General features: G+C 42.4%; 1 non-coding gene across 1 annotated transcript; it reads right to left on the reverse strand.

Annotated features, from left to right (window-relative positions):
* Nucleotides 1–969: 969 nt before the first annotated feature.
* Nucleotides 970–2,889, reverse strand: LOC143262306 (small subunit ribosomal RNA). The gene has a single exon (XR_013036159.1). It is a non-coding gene; the product is annotated as a small subunit ribosomal RNA (ribosomal RNA).
* Nucleotides 2,890–5,575: the final 2,686 nt, after the last annotated feature.

A 5,575-nucleotide genomic window follows, 5' to 3' on the forward strand; every position in this document is an offset into this window, starting at 1 on the left:
AGTTTCTCTCTCCTTTCGTCGTTATTTACACCGGACGGACTCACGGCCGGCTCTAGCTGGGTGTCATATATATATACGTCCCACGCTCATGCTGCCACTAGCGCGCAACAGAGTAGGGTGTCAATGACAACGACACAGCATTGAAACGAGCTACACAAGCCGGTCTCTCTTGATACCAATGTAAACGAGCATTAAGTTATCTTCAGACTGCCCGATATTTTCGTCCTTTGGACTTTCCCAACGATTCCTTTTTTTCTTTTTTTTTTACACCACAGCGAAGACTTGAGGAAGCGTGATTAGCACGCTCGCATCCCTCCCTGTCCTACTACAACTGTGTGTGTGTGTGTAAAGAAAGAAAAAAGAATACATTGGCTTTCTCTCTATCGAGAAGATGGCCTACGCAACGCAGATCAAAGGCCTAATACGTGTAATATAATACGCGTCTGGCCGTGTATAAATCACGCACGAATGATCTGGTCGGGCCCAACTCTTCTCGTACGCTTATTTTTCCGTGTTGAGGCACTATCATAAAATCACACAAACCCCAACACGTGTGTGTCTTGGAAGGAAGATGGCCTACGCAACGCAGATCAAAGGCCTAATACGTGTAGTACACACGTCTGCCGTGTAAATCACGCACGAATGATCTGGTCGGGCCCAACTCTTCTCCACCACACCACATCCCAACTTTGTACATTTTTATATATTTTTGTGCGTTGGGGCACCTTCATAATCACAAACCCCAACAACACATATATCTCTCTCTCTTTGAAAGATTTGTTGTGGCCTACGCAACGCAGATCAAAGGCCTAATACGTGTAGTACACACGTCTGGCCGTGTAAATCACGCACGAATGATCTGGCGGGCTCAACAATATCTTTTTTTTTTATATGAATTCTTATCCACAAACTAATCGAATTCATTTTCTCTCCTCCTCTCCTCTCTCTTTGAGATATATTGGAACATTGTAATGATCCTTCCGCAGGTTCACCTACGGAAACCTTGTTACGACTTTTACTTCCTCTAAATAATCAAGTTTGGTCATCTTCCCGGCATCATCGGCAATGCCGAAACATTGCCGCGCACCAGTCCGAAGACCTCACTAAATCATTCAATCGGTAGTAGCGACGGGCGGTGTGTACAAAGGGCAGGGACGTAATCAACGCGAGCTTATGACTCGCGCTTACTGGGAATTCCTCGTTCATGGGGAATAATTGCAAGCCCCAATCCCTAGCACGAAGGAGGTTCAGCGGGTTACCCGGGCCTTTCGGCCAGGGAACACACGCTGATTCCTTCAGTGTAGCGCGCGTGCGGCCCAGAACATCTAAGGGCATCACAGACCTGTTATTGCTCAATCTCGTGCGGCTAGAAGCCGCCTGTCCCTCTAAGAAGATTTGTTTTGTTTGTACGTTGGTAGTAAAAACCCCACCGGCAGAAGCCGAGAGCCTTCGAGATACCATAATTACGTCTATTTAGCAGGCTAGAGTCTCGTTCGTTATCGGAATTAACCAGACAAATCGCTCCACCAACTAAGAACGGCCATGCACCACCACCCACCGAATCAAGAAAGAGCTATCAATCTGTCAATCCTTCCGGTGTCCGGGCCTGGTGAGGTTTCCCGTGTTGAGTCAAATTAAGCCGCAGGCTCCACTCCTGGTGGTGCCCTTCCGTCAATTCCTTTAAGTTTCAGCTTTGCAACCATACTTCCCCCGGAACCCAAAAGCTTTGGTTTCCCGGAAGCTGCCCGCCGAGTCATCGTAGGAACTTCGGCGGATCGCTAGCTGGCATCGTTTATGGTTAGAACTAGGGCGGTATCTGATCGCCTTCGAACCTCTAACTTTCGTTCTTGATTAATGAAAACATTTTTGGCAAATGCTTTCGCTTCTGTCCGTCTTGCGACGATCCAAGAATTTCACCTCTAACGTCGCAATACGAATGCCCCCATCTGTCCCTATTAATCATTACCTCGGGGTTCCGAAAACCAACAAAATAGAACCGAGGTCCTATTCCATTATTCCATGCACACAGTATTCAGGCGAAGGTAGCCTGCTTTGAGCACTCTAATTTGTTCAAAGTAAACGTACCGGCCCACCTCGACACTCAGTGAAGAGCACCGCGATGGGATATTAGTTGGACCGCCCCGTGAAGAGCAAAGCCCACCGGTAGGACGTACCACATAATGCCAGTTAAACACCGCGAGCGATGAACCGACACTGTGACACACAGATTCAACTACGAGCTTTTTAACCGCAACAACTTTAATATACGCTATTGGAGCTGGAATTACCGCGGCTGCTGGCACCAGACTTGCCCTCCAATGGATCCTCGTTAAAGGATTTAAAGTGTACTCATTCCGATTACGGGGCCTCGGATGAGTCCCGTATCGTTATTTTTCGTCACTACCTCCCCGTGCCGGGAGTGGGTAATTTGCGCGCCTGCTGCCTTCCTTGGATGTGGTAGCCGTTTCTCAGGCTCCCTCTCCGGACCCTGATTCCCCGTTACCCGTTACAACCATGGTAGGCGCAGAACCTACCATCGACAGTTGATAAGGCAGACATTTGAAAGATGCGTCGCCGGTGCTATAAGACCATGCGATCAGCACAAAGTTATTCAGAGTCACCAAAGCAAACGATGGACGAGTGTAAACACCCGCCACCGATTGGTTTTGATCTAATAAAAGCGTTCCTACCATCTCTGGTCGGAACTCTGTTTTGCATGTATTAGCTCTAGAATTACCACAGTTATCCAAGTAAATTTTAGTACGATCTAAGAAACCATAACTGATTTAATGAGCCATTCGCGGTTTCACCTTAATACGGCATGTACTGAGACATGCATGGCTTAATCTTTGAGACAAGCATATGACTACTGGCAGGATCAACCAGGGAACTATACAATATGTATATATAAAATGGACAAAATTTAAATCCTTTTCCATCGTCGCCTGTTTCATATATATATGTCAGGTCGACACACCACTTTTCTCTTTCAAATATGTACAAGTTTTGCCACATTCCGCGCTTGTAACATATCTTCTTTAACGCTCAATTTCTTTCATTTTTCTACCATACAGATATTTTACCGTACGCCCAAAAACGTACGTATTATATTTTTGTTCTATCATAAAATCACATTTTTCTACGTACGCCAGCTTCGTACGTTTCTATCTTTGCCTTCATAAAATCACAAGATAATTTTATCTTCAAGAGTCTCGCTATTAACATCTTGTAAGATAAATGTACGTCCCAGCTAAAACGTACAAATACTTCAAGTTAAGTAATAATATATCATCGCTATTGACAAATTTTTAAGATCCAAGACACAGTTCTCTCTATATGTTTTAATATTTTTTATGTACTCAAATATATTCAAAGGAAAAAGTACATGGGTGATGCCATAGTCGTGGAAGCGCGTACGCTCACGCTGATCTTCTGACCGCCGGAAGCACGAAACCTCTGATCTGGGCAAAATCGGCAAGCCGAGGAAGAACGGACAGGACACATGCTGGACTGGCGAGAAAGCGTGTTCTTCCGCTCGCGCTAGGCATTTCGATTTCTGACACCTCTTGATTTAAAAAATCAGTTTTTTGATAGTTTTCTCTCTCCACTGGGCTATTCATTTTAGCCACAGTTTTCAATTGGTACGATTTGCTTCCAAATCTTACAGATGCATTTTAAAAAATTTTTCCATCGCTCGGACAGAAGAGTCGATTGCTCAGTGAGTACGAGTATACATACAAAGTGCATACGGGTAACCAACCCCGTAGGGCTTGCCACATATGGGCCATTCGGTCAAAGACACCGACCCGTGGCCACGCTGTGTGGAGAAAAGTCCGTAACGTAAACGGCACGAAACAGTCAGGACCGAAGCCCCGAAGGAGCTCTGAGACAGCTTCTCGACCGAGATCGTAGAATTGGCCCAAAACCCGCTCTGCTCCGTCCGCCTCGCACGGACCGTGTATCTCTTATAGATACCGAACGGCCGGCAAGGACGCCGGCGCCGCCGGCCGAATAGCACGCGCGCTTATGAGTGTAAACCGCCGCGGCAACAGACCGCCCGGCCGTGCTGTTGTAACATAGCGCGTGAACGAACGAAAAAAAAATTTATAGTAAACATTAAAATAAATTACACTACCGTAAACTAGACAAAAAATTACACATTTTTTCCCAATATGAAAATTTTCACAAACTTTTCAAAGTCCCATCGCATCGAGTAAACTTTTTTAATAACGCTTCCGCACGATTCTAAATGCTTAATCCATATGTGAAATCGTTCACTGATCACGAATATCGTATTTAAAAAAATTACAAAAATTTATTTTTCAAAATAATCAAAAAAAACCGAAAAATCACAAGAGTAAAGTACCATTATTTTAAACAACATGTCGTTCTAAATGCTTAATCCCTATGTAAAAAAGTTATTTAAGCAAGAATATGTAATTGAAAAAAATTAGAAAAATTTATTTTAGCCGTAAATCGAAAATAATGGGGACACCGGAGCTGTTCGAAGCGCCGAGACGCGCCGCGTACGGCCGAATATTTTCAAAGTCCCAACGTACCGATCAAGAGTAAAGGACCATTTTCCTACATTAGATTTCGTTCTAAATGCTTAATCCCTATGTAAAAACGTTAGTTAAGCAAGAATATCGTATTTTTAAAAAAATCTAATGATAGGATTTTCCAGAAAATTGGAAAAACCGAAAAATGTCAAGAGTAAAGTGCCATTTTCTGACATTAGATTTCGTTCTAAATGCTTAATCCCTATGTAGAAACGTTAGTTAAGCAAGAATATCGTATTTTTAAAAAAATCTAATGATAGGATTTTTCAGAAAATTGAAAAAACCGTAAAATGTCAAGAGTAAAGTGCCCTTATTTTAAACATTATATCGTTCTAAATGCTTAATCCCTATGTAAAAAAGTTATTTAAGCAAGAATATGTAATTGAAAAAAATTAGAAAAATTTATTTTAGCCGTAAATCGAAAATAATGGGGACACCGGAGCTGTTCGAAGCGCCGAGACGCGCCGCGTACGGCCGAATATTTTCAAAGTCCCAACGTACCGATCAAGAGTAAAGGACCATTTTCCTACATTAGATTTCGTTCTAAATGCTTAATCCCTATGTAAAAACGTTAGTTAAGCAAGAATATCGTATTTTTAAAAAAATCTAATGATAGGATTTTCCAGAAAATTGGAAAAACCGAAAAATGTCAAGAGTAAAGTGCCATTTTCTGACATTAGATTTCGTTCTAAATGCTTAATCCCTATGTAGAAACGTTAGTTAAGCAAGAATATCGTATTTTTAAAAAAATCTAATGATAGGATTTTTCAGAAAATTGAAAAAACCGTAAAATGTCAAGAGTAAAGTGCCCTTATTTTAAACATTATATCGTTCTAAATGCTTAATCCCTATGTAAAAAAGTTATCTAAGCAAGAATATGTTATTGAAAAAAATTAGAAAAATTTATTTTAGCCGTAAATCGAAAATAATGGGGACACCGGAGCTGTTCGAAGCGCCGAGCGCGCCGCGTACGCCCGAATATTTTCAAAGTCCCAACGTACCGATCAAGAGTAAAG

Source organism: Megalopta genalis, unplaced genomic scaffold (assembly GCF_051020955.1).
Source record: "Megalopta genalis isolate 19385.01 unplaced genomic scaffold, iyMegGena1_principal scaffold0113, whole genome shotgun sequence".
Classification (NCBI taxonomy): domain Eukaryota; kingdom Metazoa; phylum Arthropoda; class Insecta; order Hymenoptera; family Halictidae; genus Megalopta; species Megalopta genalis.